Source organism: Bidens hawaiensis, unplaced genomic scaffold (assembly GCF_021521415.1).
Source record: "Bidens hawaiensis isolate Kalapana, Puna unplaced genomic scaffold, B.hawaiensis_p1.1 tig00074129_1, whole genome shotgun sequence".
NCBI classification, from domain to species: Eukaryota; Viridiplantae; Streptophyta; class Magnoliopsida; order Asterales; family Asteraceae; genus Bidens; species Bidens hawaiensis.
This window is the reverse complement of record NW_027502872.1, coordinates 25,107-41,138: the sequence shown is the minus strand read 5'-3', so window position 1 is coordinate 41,138 and position 16,032 is coordinate 25,107. Positions and strand designations below refer to the sequence as shown.

Sequence of the window (16,032 nt, the reverse complement as noted above, 5' to 3'; positions counted from 1 at the left end):
GGATTTTCTTTGAAATCTCACGAGTCAGACGGATTTCCTTTGAAATCTCATGGGTGGGGTCAACGTCTTTACACGTGTCACTATTTCATTGGGGGACGAAAATCATCGGCGGAAAACCAAATGTCTCGACGGAAATGGATTTCGGTGGATTATTAATGGAAGTTTGAAAATTGTGTCCTATTTTGAGACTCATCCTCCTCAAATGGCCTATTTTGAGAATTTTTCCAGTTTTTTCATTTCAAAATAAAAAAATGTTGAATCATCTCTTTCAAAAATCAAACAAATTAAAGAGCATGATGATGATCATGACAAAATGTTGAACCATCACCACCTATGTCACGGCGTCCGACCATTTAGAGAGAGAAAAGATCTCGTGTTTCCGGCTACCGAGCGTTTTCCGTCGGGTAAGATGCGTTTGTTCGAGTTGAGTACACGTTTTCTGTCGAGTAGATGCATTTGTTCGAGTTTTCCGTCATGTAGATGCGTCGGTGAGGAGGTGTCAAGCTACAATTTTTTGTTGGTGTTCGAGTTTTCCGTTACGGCGTCCGACCGTTTAGAGAGAGAAAATATCTCGTGTTTCTGGCTACCGAGTGTTTTCCGTTGGGTAGATGCGTTTGTTCGAGTTTTTCGTCATGTATATGCGTCGGCGAGGAAGTGTCCAGCTACAACTTGTTGGTGTTGGTTGTCAAAGCTTGTCGAGTAAAGAAGAAGAAACCAAAAATATGAAACACTATTTTATTTTGGTTAAAGTACTTTTAAAAGTAACTTTTAAGTTATAGGTATGTCCGTGTTAGACGTATGTTATTTTATAGACTTATGTTTATTTTATACAAATATATGTCATAGTTGGTGTATAAAGTATGTTTAGTTTTTACAAACATATTTTATAGTTAGTATATAACGTGTGTTTTTTTTTTCAGCGTATACTTTCCCCATAGTGACTATATAACGTATGTTTATTTTAATAATTTGAGACTATCTTCGATAAAATATTATTATTCTAACAATTTCTTAACCGGACATCACTCGAAACCACTAATCACCCTTCATCACAATGGTAGACTGAGTTGCAACTCATTACCACCGGCCACCATCGAACAATCAAACTGTTTCCCCGAAACAAACTTGCAACACTTAGCCAGAACAAACCATTGGTCGGACCAAATATGGTTCAAATCTGAGACACACATACAAGCTACAACTCTTGGCCGAAACACACCATTGTTGGAACAAAATCCTTTACTAGAACAACCATGGTTCAAATCTATGATGGCGGCAATCAACGTGTTTAGAATTTATTTTCTGGTAGCAAAGTTATGTTGATGCTTAATACCATTGTTGTCTTTAGGTAGTTGATAATGGTGAGAGATAGATAGAGAAAAGAGAAAGTAGAAATAGAAAGTGGATAGAAATTGTATGAAGATAATGGGCACAAATTACAAGGAGAGGGGGATGTGAATATACAAAATGACCTATGTGCCCTTTTGAATATAACATAATAAAATGTTAAAAATGTCATGTGACATAGTTTTCATTTTTCAAGGTTTTCACAGCTAGAAAGGGTTTTCAATGTGTGTATGTATGGAAGTGGTTTCATCATTTCCTTTTCTTTTGTTGAAATTAACTTTTCTTATGTATGTGTCATGAAACGTGGAATCATACCTAGAAACACAAATTAAGTACCCACCCGCAGTATTAATTGCACTAAAATGAGATCTGATAAAAACACGTACAATCTTTACTATAAGATGAAACAGAAAATACAGACAACAAGAACTGATCACCAAGACCAGTAACACTCAATCTCATACAACTAGAACTCCAACAATGGAGGATAAAACCAAATAGTAGTTGATCAAGAAAGTGTTAATGGGGTTTAGGGGTCTTGGGTCAAGAAAGTTCTACTTTAGCTATCATAGAATCAAGAAGGCAGACTCTGTTGGTATGAGCATGCAGAAATTAACACAACAATTGAATAATCAAGGAACAAGATAACTCAAATGCTTGAAAGTTTTTTTAATGATTGAAAAGTGAATACTGAACTTGAAAAACACAAATAACTTAAATAGCCAAAGAAGATAACGTAAACCACAAAATAAGCAAAAAACTAGGACTTCTACACCAGAATGTAAACGTCTTTATTCAACTTAGTTAGCTGGAAAGTAGGTGCTGCAACTACTTCTAATTTGAATTATATTTCAATAGACTCTTGTCCTCAAGCTTTTCTTCAGTCCTTTAAGCTTCAACTTCCGCAACTTAGCTCCAGTAGTACATTAATAGTCTAATCAATTGAATTGAACTTATCTCAAGTTATTTTAACAATAAATTATGATTTTCGCAGTCTTATATAGTCTACTTGGGAGGGTTAGATCATGAATTCGAAGCATCTCAGATTAAAGATTCTCACTTTGAGTTTCTTGGTTCAATATTAGGGAGGTAAATGCTATATCTATATACAAAAACAAAACATAACAACTTTACTTTCAATCAAAGTGACTTATTTTTCCTTCATGTGTTTTGGAACAGCAAAGAAAGGGTTGACGAGGCCTTGATTTACTCGTACAACAAACAGTTTAACGGCTTTGCTGCGATTCTCGACGAAGAACATGCATCTCAATTTGCAGGTTTATTATATTCTTATTTGGCTAATATATTGCATGAAAATCATGGTGGTTATTCGATGAATTATAAACTAACAAACTTAGAAATCAGAAGATAATAGTTTTATGATTGCATGCATAAACAAGGAAACACACAAAGGTTTTAATACATACGGAGAAAAAACTAGAAATTTTGTTTCAATCAGAATGAAAAATTACAAAAAGGAAAATTACAAACTATATATATATATATATATATATATATATATATATATATATATATTCTATCAGGGCCGTCCCCAAAAGCTTAATGGTCTTTGTTGGCCTTGCACGAATTATAAATATGGGCCTCAAAATATATTAAAAGAAATAAAAAACTCATATAATATATAAAATATATTCAAAGAAACTAAAAAATTATGGGCCTCAAACCTCAACGGACCCTGCACAATTGCTTAGCTCGCACATACTCTAAGCCGGCCATGTTAAGTCTCTATATGCGGCGTATATACTTAAGCGCCGTATGTGTTTGTGTTATATATATATATATATAGACTAACATATACGGCGCATATATATATATATATATATATATATATATATATATATAGAGTTGAGTTCAATGGAGAAATCATATTAGTGTGAGAAGTTGGAGAAATCCTTTAAATCAATCAGATTTTTTCTTTTTATTTCTTATTTTCTTAAATCATAAGGGTAGGTTAGTAAAACCTTTTAAGTTTTAATTTAGGTTAGTAACATTATTTATAGTAAAGTTATAAGCCTATATTTATTTATCTTTGTAATTATTTTTCTAACATATTGTTATTTATCCAATTTTCTTCTTCATCACAAATTGTTTTTATCATTCAATAAAATATTGGTACCGTAAAATTCATATTTAACCTATTATAATAATTTTAACAATAGGTTAACACTAGAAAAAAGGACGAGATTGATTAGTCAAAACAATCCGAATTTCTATTCAATCATAGAATAGGACTTAATATATTTGCACCAACCTAGATGATCATTTTTCTTTATACCAAATTGTATAGAGTATTTTTTTTAATTCAGCCATATCCATGACATTAAAACAAAAAAAAAAAATCAACAGAAGAAAATGTTACTAAAACAACCTACACAAAGTTGATAGAACCCCACACAAAATAACCTACACAGCTGAAAAGAATCTTACACAATTGTTTTTTATATAGGTTTTTATTCGGGAAAAAAAGATAAACCTTACACAAAATAACCTATACAAATAAACTTGGATTGTTTTCCATCCATGAGGTAGCCTATACATGTGGCACAAGAGTTACACAGTTGTATACCCTACACATTATTTTAATAATACCATATACAAACGATATACTACAAAAAAAAACATATTTTTGTTACCACAAAATAGCCTACACATATGGCACCGAACAAACAACGTTCTATAAATACCCTACACAACATTTTAATAATACCCTACACAAACGATATACTGATTTTCCAACGATATATTAACCTACACAATACTAATTTCCAAAAAAAAAAAAAAAAAATACAACATCCTACATTGTAAACATTTTCTCATACACATATTACACCTATAAATTACACAACATTAAACTTCTAATAAACATAAACAAAAATAGTAAAACATCCTACATAAAAACCTTTCAATATGCACCATAAACACCTTTCACAATAAATATTTGCCAACATACACATAAACAATATAACATCCTACACTCAAACCTTTTTAACATACAAAGTACACACTACGAACCCTAAAACACAAAGAAATTTACTACATATAATCTTCATAATATCCAACATCTACAATAAACCCACACTCATGATTCCTAACGTATGTTATATATTATCCATTTGTTTTGGTACGCATCAACATATATTATTTAACTACACAAACCGGTTATCAATCCAATATTTTGTTTTTGAAACAAAAAAAATCACTAATAGCATAGCAATTAAAATACGGAAAAAGAAGATCAAGTGATGTAGGTTGTAGGATCATGAAACAAGTTATACAAATAAATATACAATCAAAAACCTAAAAAGAAAAAAGATTTTAAAATAAACAAGAACCTTAACATTTGACGTGATAATACTATAAAATATAATGCACCAAATTCATTAATTTCATCCGAAGCCTATGTGAATCTTCAATCATTAATTATGTTGATTAATATTTTGGGCAAAAATAGGAATACAATTAAAATCGGAATGTTTCCTAAATAACTCTTGCACAATAAAATACTAAACTACTCTTTTGTTTTAAAATTAATTAAATACAAGACATCAATTTTACAATTTTGCCATTTTAATTATGACCATATATTAAACACAATTAAGGGTCAAGATTAACTTCTCCAACTTCTCACACTAATATGATTTTTCCACTGAACCATCCCCTATATATATATACATACATACATACATATACGTCGTATATGTTCACTTCCCCCCTCAAGTTGGAGGTTGAGAAAATCTCAACTTGCATAGCACCGAGTGAAAATGAGGTGCTGGTAAGCTCTTAGTTAAAATATCAGCAAGCTGATCCTTCATTTTGGTATGCACTAAAGTCACCAGACTGTACGTCTTGTAACTTCTCGCGAACAAAATGGCAATCTATTTCAATGTGTTTAGTTCACTAATGAAAAATAGGATTTTTGGCAATATAGATTGCAGCCTAACTATCACATTAAGTGTGACAGGGGTAACTTTAGAAACATTTAATTCTGAGAGAAGTCTTGTCAACCAAGCAAGTTCAGCAGTCACACGTCGAAGAGATCCGTACTCGGCTTCAGCCGAGCTCAAAGAAACAGTTGGTTGCGTTTTAGATTTCCAAGAAATTGAAGAGCCCCCAAGATAAATATAAAAACCACTAACCGATCGGCAAGCATTAGGACATGTTGCCTAGTCTAAATCATAGAATGCTTGCAGATCAAAGGAAGAATTATTATTGAAGAATAATCCTTGAGATAAAGTTCCTTTAACATAATAGAGGGTATGAAGCACTGCATTCCAATGTGAAATCCTCCGGTCTTGCATGAATTGACTTATAAACTGAACAATAAAATCAAGATCAGGCTGAGTATAAGTAAGGTAATTAAGTTTGCCAACAGGCTTCCTGCATTGTAAAGGGTCATCAAGAACAAGTCCCTCATGAGCTTTAAGTTGTAAATGATGAGGCAATTGTGAGTTTGTGACAGCAAGATTGGAAGTATCCAATTCAGAAAGCATGTTCTTAGCAAACTTTCATTGGGACATGATAACATCTTTGGTAGTGTAAAGAACTTCCATACCCAAAAAATAATTGAGGCTTCCCAGATCTTTGATTTTGAAAGTTGAGTTCAGGATATAACAAATGATGAAATTGTATAAAATTGTGTGATTGATAATTTCAATACCAAGGATACAAAGCTTAATATAGAACATTTACAAAATGGAAAGAGATAAAATAAAGGCTTAACATATGGATCTAGCTAATATCAAGGTTGAATGTAATCACAAATATACATTATAAATATATACTTGACCGAGATTTATTCACCAATATTATTATTCCTTATTATTCCTTATACGCCCCCGCAAGATGGAGGATCCGTTGGATACACCGATCTTGGACCTATTGCGTAAAAAAGGCGCTCGCGTAAGCGGTTTAGTGAGCATGTCTGCAAGTTGATCTTGTGAACTGATGTGTAGGACTCTTAGTTGACCAGCTGAAACTTGTTCCTGGACAAAGTGATAATCAAGTGCAATATGTTTCATTCGCGAATGGTAGACCGGATTGGCGCAACGATATGTTGCTCCTGTATTGTCACAAAATAATGGCGGCGTGTGATTTGTAGGAACGCCTAGTTCAAACAGTAAATTTTTAGTCCATAAGACTTCAGCAGAGGCATTTGCTAAGAACTTGTACTCCGCCTCTGTAGAGGAGCGAGAAACAGACTTTTGACGGTGGACTTCCAAGAGACAATGTTTGTGCCAAGATAAAGGATATAGGCCGTAGTAGACCGACCAGCATCATTTACACCGCCCCAATTAGAATCGGAAAAGGCCGAGAGAGTAAGAGGAGAATTTTGATTTAAAAACAGACCATGATGAATTGTGCCTTTAAGGTATCGGAAAACTCGTTTAAGAGCTTGCCAATGAGTTTGGCGTGGATTATGCATGAATTAAGAAAGTTTGTTAATGGCATAGGAAATGTCCAGGCGAGTGAACGCTAGGTATTGGAGAGATCCAATGAGTTTCCTAAAGGGAGTGGCATCAACCGAAGGAGATGAGTCACTGAAAGACAAGGGTTCTGTGGCGCTAAGAGGTGTGGTGAAATCTTTCGCACCGTTAATTTGAAATTGTTGGAGAATGTCTTGAATGTAACGGTGCGGAGACAAGAAGAGACCCGTTGGCGTGGGGATAACTTCAACACCTAGGAAATGATGAAGTATACCAAGGTCTTTGATGGAGAATTTATTGCTTAATGCTTTGATGAAGTGGTCAAGGAACTGAGAATCATTTCCTGTGAGAACAATATCATCCACGTAAACCATGAAATAGCAAGTGAATTTTTGGTTTTGGTAGATAAAGAGAGAGGTGTCGGCTAAGGATTTACGAAACCCAAAGCGTAGGAGAAAGTTTGTTAGCTCAATGTACCAAACGCGAGGAGCTTGTTTTAAACGGTGAAATGACTTTTTGAGCTTACAAATGTGATTGGGATATTGAGGATTAATGTAGCCAGGTGGTTGAGTCATATAAACGTCCTCATGGAGAGTCCCGTGAAGAAAGGCGTTGTTAACATCAAGTTGACGCAACGACCAATTTTTCGATAGAGCAATGGAGAGAATAGTGCGAATGGTGATGGGTTTGGTGACTGGACTGAATGTGTCAAAGTAATTTTTCCCGTGTTGTTGTAGAAAGCCCTTGGCCACAAGATGGGCTTCATATTTTTCAATAGAACCATCGGGATTACGCTTAATTCGGAAGACCATTTACAACCAATTGGTGTGTGGGAGTTGGCAGGTACAAGTTCCCATGTTTGATTTTGAATGAGTGCGTTAAACTTCGAGTCCATAGCCTTGCGCCACCGTGGGTCTTTGGAGGCTTGGTTGTGAGTGTTTGGTTCAAGAGTAGGTGGTAGTGGGTGGAGAGTGGTTATATTCACATTATTCGGGTTATAATATTTGGGATTGGGTTTTCGGTTTCGTTTTGGACGAGTGGGTGAGGAAGGGGAGGTGGTGGATGAAGAGGAGGTGTTGGTGTCGGCTGTGGTAGTTAGAGAGGGAGAAGTTGTGGTGGAAGGTGGCGATTGCTCGTTGGCATTTGAGGTAGTAGGAGAGGTATCGGTTAGAGGAGTCATTGGAAATGAGGAGTTTGGTATGGATGGAGAGGGTGAGTGCATGGTGTCTGTAGCAGGGGAGGTTTCGGCCGTGGTTGTAGTTGTGTGAGTAGGCAATGGATTAGACAGGGAGGGGTGGTGCATGGAATTTGGCACGTGTGCATGGGTAGTTGAATTTGATGGGGTGGGAGGAGTATGTGGTGGTGGTTTTTTGTGGACAATAGGTGGAGGAATAAATGTGTCTGGTGTAGGGAGAGAGTTTGGAAGGGCACCATTCAATATGAAGGGAAATATGTGATCAATAAATTCTACACGTCGTGAGTGATAGATGCGATGAGATGCGGGATCATAGCCATTTGTAGGCTGATTTAGAGGAGTATCCAAGAAAGATACATTTTTATGGAGCGAGGATGAAGTTTAGACGGGGCATAGGGACACAACCATGGAAAGCATAAACAACCAAACGGTTTTAGTTTTGTATACTTTTGTTGGATGTTGTAAAACCGCTCGTAAGGAGATTTGAAATCTAGGATTTGTGTAGGGAGACGGTTAATGAGATGGACGGCGGTTTGAAACGCATGGGACCAAAAGGTGAGTGGCACGTTGGCATGATGGAGCAAAGATAAACCGGTTTCAACTATGTGTCTATGGCGTTGTTCGGCAACACCATTTTGTTCCAGAGTGTGTGGTGGAGTTGTGAAGTGGGAAATTCCATTCTTTTGAAGATAAGGAATTAGCCCAACATACTCTCCTCCATTATCCGAAAAAAGCGATACTAGTGATGTGTGAAAAAATTTTTCAACTAGTATTTTAAATTGTGGAAATAAGGTTGAGACATCCGATTTTCTTTTCATTGGATATAGCCATGTGTATTTGGAATAGAAATCGACAAAAATGACATAGTATGCATATCCATCGTTGGAGGTTTGGACTGGACCCCAAACATCCGAGTAGACAAGTTCAAGTGATTTAGACGCTTTAAAGGAATTTTCACCAAAAGGAATTTTATGGCTTTTATTTAACGAACAAGCATCACAATGAAAAGAAGCATTCGACATTTTATTTTAATCAAGTCCTAAATTATTGAGCAAAAGTTTTAGAACTTTGATGGATGGATGTTCAAGCTTCTGATGCCATGAGAGAAGTGATCCTGTCACCTTGATACTTGAGTTGATGTGCTTAATAGAGGGCTGCGAAGTGGCGATTGCATAATACACGTCATGGACGTTCACTCCCCGCATGAGTCGCGCCCCGTGCGGAGATTCTTAACAAAAAAATGGAAAGGAAAAAATTCAACCGAAACATGATTAGTTTTGCAAAGCTTGGCGACTAAAATAAGATGGTTTCGTAAATGAGGAACAAGCAAAACATTTTTTAAGTTTAATGCGCGAGAAGCGGTTGGAATAGATGTACAACCGGTATGAGAAATAGATAAAGTTTTACCATTCCCGAGTACGATCTCATCGGGTCCACCATATTCTGAGAGGTTGTGTAAAAAGGACTGGTTGTGTGTGGCATGATGTGATGCCCCACTATCAAACATTAATGACGATGTCGGGAGCGACGAGCTTGCCATGGAAGAGTTCACGGTCGGGTTGATAGTTGATGACGAGGAGATGGCAATGTTGTTGTCTTTGAGAAAACGTGCTAGCTTCCTGCAGTCTTTTGTATCGTGACTTGGGATGCTACAAAATTGACAAAAAAACTGTTATGATTACCACGATAATTTGAGTTGTTGCTAGGCCCATTGTTGTGACTTTGAAAGGAGTTTTGTTTGGAGCCAGAATTGTTGTTGGGCCTGTTATAAGCCCTGGAGTTATTTCCAAATCTTTGGGCATGGGAGAACCGTCCATTTTGTCTCTGAGTATTGTTCACCGTGACTACCGACGTTGGCCGGAGTTCATTCAAGGTGCGTTCATAATCTACAAGCTTGGCAAATAGATCAGAAAATGTGATTTTGGTGTCTCTGAAGCTTACAGATGCTGCAATATTAGTGTAGTCATCACCCAATTGCCCTAAAATACGAACAATTAGGTCTTCTTCATAAATCCACTTGTCTACTAACGCCACTTCGTCGGCAATTGCCTTCATCTCATGAATGGGTCTTGTACCTCTGGGATTCTTTGCGAGTCTCGATTTTAATGAGATGATTCAAGTTTGTGAGACGCTTGCATAAGTATCAGCCAAACACTTAAATGCTTGACACGAGGTCTCTGCCGAGGCGAGTATTGGTTGAATGGATTCCGAACAGCTTCCAATAATAGCGCTTAGGAGAATCTGGTCTTAGCGGTACCAAGGAAGGTATTCTAGATTGGGTTTGGTGACATCACTGGGAAGGAATTTCGGTGGGGGTTCGGTTAAGCCATCTACATATTTATCGAGATCAAGACCAATTAAGGTACCCATGACATGTTTTTTCCAAATCGGAAAGTTGGTTGGAGTGAGCTTGACTTGAAGATGTGTGAGAGAAGTGATCTCAATAATACTAGTAGACATGGTTTGTGAAAAAAAAAATGAAAAACAAAGGCTTTTCTGGATTGATATGCTTAGAGGAGCAATATGGCTCTAGATACCATATAACAAATGATAAAATGGTATAAAATTGTGTGATTGATAATTTCAATACAGAGGATACAAAGATTAATATAGAACATTTACAAAATGGAAAGAGATAAAATAAAGGCTTAACATATGGATCTAGCTAATATCAAGGTTGAATGCAATCACAAATATACATTTTAAATATATACTTGACCGAGATTTATTCACCAATATTATTATTCCTTATTATTCCTTATACAGGAAAGTCTTGAGATTATTGATCTCTTCCAAATTATTCCGAGTAACTAATATGCCATTGACGAGTCCTTTTGTCCCTTCATGTCAGTAAGCACACCTGTGCTTGTACAAAGAGTGACAGTTTTTTTTGTCTCTAGAATGTTTTGCACTTTGTATTTTATGCAAGGTTTAGTCTTTAGTGGGGACGGGTGTGCCTTAGTGTGCACGGCTATGCTGGTCTTTGTTTGCCAGCTTTTGTGTTTTTCATGTATATGGCCTTGCTTCAACTACGAGTTTTCAGGGTTTTCCCCAACTTCGCTTGTGTTTTGCTTATTTTTGCTTTTTATTGCTCCTTTTGTCTTTGAAGCCCCAAAATCCTTCAATTATTAAATATGAATGATAATTAGTTAGGTTTTCACACAATGTATGCATATAAAACATGTATAATGGACGGTACAATATCAGTTCCTGTTCCAAATTTACGCTCCCGTCCCGATTTAGTGCTGTTGTCCGGTTTTATATATGAATTATTCTCCATAAATTTTTAATGTGCATTTAAGTTACATTTATAACATGTAGAGCATCCGAACGTGGTGTCGGTGATCCAGAATAAAGGCATATATTTACATACAACCCATTCCTGGGATTTCTTAAGACTCGTGAGTTCGTCTTCTTTGTGGCCAAAAGCAAACTATGGTGAAAATATCATCATCGCCAATATTGACACTGGTAACTTGTTTTGTACCTTACTAATCCATTTTGAGTGTTATATGTTAAATATTTTAAGCTTATCAATCTAACAGGTGTCTGGCCCGAATCAAAAAGCTTTAGTGGCAAGGGCTATGGGCCCATTCCATCTAAGTGGAAGGGAGGATGTGACAACGAAACCTTAGTTCCTTGTAACAAGTAAGCATATTACTTCTTTGTTCTTGTGGGCTTGCATTACATTAAAATACAGGAACCACATATTTCTCTTTGCAAAATTGTTAATTGCATATGTATCCTACCCAAAAATAAAATTGCATGTCTCTACCCTTAATATGAAAAATATCACTTGTACCTATTTTGATTTACTTTAATAAAAGCTAATTATAGTGTAGGTCTCGACGCAGGTGGATCTAACAACAATCTTTGGATCAACCAAACTTAGTGCTGGCGGAAATCACACTAAGTCACCTAAGTGGTCTCGGATCTCGAGAGTTTATTTTCGGGTGTAGTGAGAAAAAGAGACAAGAGAAAGTAAGAGAAGGAAAGATATGTGAGTTAGTCAAATTGGCAAAAGGATATGCTTCTCATGGCATGCTCCCTATTTATAGAGGAGCATGCATGAGAGATTTCTTTATTTCCATAATGCCCAATGGGCTTGATTACAAGTTTTTCCCTTGGGCCATTACATACAAAAAGAACTATTAAAGTCAAAGAGAAATAAATACATTCAATACAAAAGACTAATAATAACAAAATGGGTCTAACAATCTCCCTCTAGTCTTAGTATTGGAACCCGTCGGTGTCGTAGACCAAACATTCATCCTCGGTTAGTTGAAGTTCAACAAGTCTACGTACGAACTTGTTGAAGACTTCAACTATCCGATTTGTATTCAGACGACCTGGATCCTCGACGGTTCCTAGCGGTGAGTTGTAGAGCTTCTTCACATCCTCAATGTGTAGACCCATAAGCTCATGCTCGTCAAACACTCGAATCTCGTGCATATCACGGCAGTGGATGACGGCCTCACCGGTTGTATTATCAAACTCCCAACCAATGAAATCTCGGAGAATGTTGGGAAGATAGGGCTCTCCATGATAAATAAAATGACAATCCTTTGGTGCCCTGTATCTCCACATTGTTCGTGGCTCTCCGGTGGCTGGGTCTATCTCCCTTGGGTTCTTGTACTTGCGACCCTTATTCAACTTGAAATCTTTGTAGTCCACTTTCGCTTGACGAGGTAGATAATTGGGGACCCAACTTTCTAACGTACTCCCAAACGCACCATGACCTAGAGCTTTTCGTAGATAATTAATGTCAAGCTCTGGTAACGACTTCAGCTCGTGGTGGTCAAGATAGATCAGATCGCCGCTGTATCTTCTGATTGCCCAACAACTGTTCTCCTTATTATATTTCGCGTAGACGATCAGCGAATCGTCATGGTAAGGGTAGTTGAGCACGCGGGCACAAGCACGACTTGACACAATATGAGCCTTTATCTTCTTCTTTGGTGGTTCCTGTGTCAAGTCGGCGGTTGGATTGGAGACGGGATCAGCGGCAGAAGTCTCTGAAGCTTGAATTTGAGCTGGAGGGGTATCTGGATTTGGCGAGTAGTTGATGTAGTCGTCTTCTACTGCCTCCTCCGTGTTAGCTGTAATGTACTGCTCCAAGTCCTCTCCTGCTTCAATAAAGGCTTCCAACATACCTACAAAATCACCTTCAGGGAATATCTCTTTGTAAATGTCACTGATCTGTGTGTCGTGTTCCCTGACTTTGCCAGCTGAATCATGAGCAGCAGGGTCTTCATAATCATGTTGAGTGGGTGGAGGTGATTGAGTGTTAACTCCACCTCCACCTCCTGCTGCCCTGGCCCCTCCGTCTCCTCTTTTTCCACTATCACCATCATCATCTTCATCAAAGCTGTCATGCACATTGTCGTCTTCTTCATCTTCATCATCATCCTCATCATCTTCATCATTATCTTCATCATTTCCACCCTCAGCTTGGCCACCCTGTTGTACTATAAATCCAACAGTCGCCTCACCTTCAGATGCCACAACCTGTACTCCTCGCATAGCCACACTTGGACCTACGGTAGGCTGTGATCCACCAGCCCGAGAAGTCTAACCAGACCTTCTCCAACTTCTGAAAACTGTATCAAGTCGATCCTCCGGACCATGAAAGTCATCCTCATGAATACCCATAAGGTCTGAGGCCGCTTGATACTTGCTCACCAACTCTTTATTCGTTTTCAATTGAAGCTCATTGAGACGATCATGCTCCTTCACCTTTTCTTGAATGGCCTCCATCTCGGCTCTGAGTGTTGCATTTTCAGCTATGAGTGTATCAAGGGAGGCAGAGGATGCTAGTTGATTCTCTAAATGTGAAACTCTGGAGTTCGTAGCCTCTTTCTCAACATCCCATCTCCTTGTTGCATCGTCGATCTTCTTATTGAGACTTGTTCTGAGAGCACTTGCAGTTGGAAAATCTCTCTCAAGTGTAGCCAACCTGTCAACAAGCCTGGAGTGGTTTGCCCTCAGATTAGCGTTTTCAGAAGCTTCATGGTTCATTAGCACTTGCAGATTATGGATTCGGGTATGGAAAGTATTTGTCAACAATCTTTGATTTTCAGCAAGTGCATCGCTTGCCTCCTTCTGCTCTTCCAATACCCTTATCCTCTCCCTTAGAGCTGTCTTCTCTTTCTCATCCTCAATCGTCTTCTGTTTCATATCTTTGATGAACTTGAGGAGCATTATTTCTCGTTCCGCCCTTTTTGCGTTGGATTCCTCCAGTCCGACGATCCTATTGAGGATAGGATCGGCGTATACTGGAGGTGTCAAAGACTTCCCTCGGGCAATGGGTTTGGGTGAGATGATGGTGGATGGAGGTGTGATGGACACTGTGGGTGGTGAGGTTGTTTGCAAAGGTAGGGTAATGGATTGGGTAAGGATTGGTGAAGTTGTATTGGTGGGTGGTGTTGGTTGTTTGGCAGGTGGTGTTGTGAATTGGGGTGGTGAAGTTATAACGGTTTGGCTCCATAAGCTGGTTGTTTGGATTGGTGAGCTGAAGATAGAGGATGTGAAAATTGAGGTAGGTTGTGTGGTTATGGATTCGGTTTGAATGGGTTCAGTCGGTGTAGATGGTCGTGGTTGGTCTTGAGGTGGTGAGGGTGGTATTTGGAGTAGGAAGGTCGATATTGGTTAGTGTATTGGAGTGGGTTTGGGTGAGGATTCGGGTGAGTCGTGGAGTAAGGTTTTGGTTTTCTTGGATTTTGCTTTCTTTCTGGTCTTTGGCTTCTTATAGGTAGGGATTTGGATTTTAGATACATCTAAGTCTTTGAGTACTTGGGCTAGGGTCTCTTTGGTAACTACAAGAGGGGGAGAGGGTTTACCTTTTGAGGAAAGCTTGACGACGAGCTTGGAGGACTTCTGGGAGTCTCCAAGTCTCTTAATACGCTTCAGCTGCGGCTGCTCCTATTCTTCCTCCTCTAAATCAACAACCTTGCCCTTGTCAGTAGCTTTCCTCTTTAGAACATGCTTAGCTTTCGTACGGTCCTCAGAAGGCTCTTCAGACGAATCTTGTTCTGCCTCAACCTCTGGCTCAGACACATGAATTTCCCCACTTTCAACAGAGGGCTCATCCCCAGCAGGCTCTGTTTCCTCAAACAATCCAAATTTTGGACCCGGTCGCGGTCCCTCATACTGATATCCCTTTCCTTTGGTGTTCAACAACACACCAAAGATCGACGTCTTGATCTCGTTGACGTGATAAGGCTCAGGAAGAGATTTCTTGTCTTTAGCCTTCTTTGACCCCTGTCTTGGAACCTCTGGAATCATATCATCTAACAGCATCTGTAGAAATCTCGGGTACATGAGCCAGGTTGCCTCACTTCTGATATTTCCCAACATACACAGAAATATCCTTCGAGAGTAGTTGAACTCCTCCCTTCTTTTTAAAGCGAACATGATACGAACCCAATCAACTCTCATACTGTCGAATCCTCCACGTATGTCTGCAAAGCAGTGTGTCACTATGTGGAAAAGAAATTTCCAGTATGGTGGTAGATGTTTCTTCTCCAAACTCCTCCATTCAGTATCGTACCCTATACTCATCACAAAATCTTCCAACTTCTTCCTATCACCCTCTTCATAAGCATAATTAGGCTCATCAGCAATCTTTAACACCCTTCTAATAACCCCTTCCGTGATAGTCAACTCATTTCCAGCAACCTTTGTGGTGAAAGATAGAGAATCATCAGCAATTTTGGGAAAAGCCCAGAAGTCTAAAACCCACTTGTAATAAACAGCTGGGTCAGCAGATATAGCATGTGCAAGGGGTGATTGTTTAAGCCCCTTGACCATAGATGTGAAAACTTTGTCCTCCTTTGTTTTTGGAAGCTCGAGAGCACAACATTGATTATGACCCAGAAATTAGACAATGAAATCATGAGAATCATCATTTAGTAAAAGCAAAACAAAATAATAGGTTATATACATATGCCATAAGTATTTTTATATTACCTAACTTAATTAATTTTATATGGTTAATGAATCATGTACATTTTAGTTTTAAAAGGTTAATAAGTTGATTTTAGTCAA

At 38.1% G+C, this 16,032-nt stretch overlaps 1 pseudogene; it reads left to right on the top strand.

Moving 5' to 3' along the window:
* The first annotated feature begins 1,869 nt into the window (after nt 1–1,869).
* Nucleotides 1,870–16,032, top strand: part of LOC143606299 (subtilisin-like protease SBT5.4) — a 36,083-nt pseudogene continuing 21,920 nt past the window's right edge.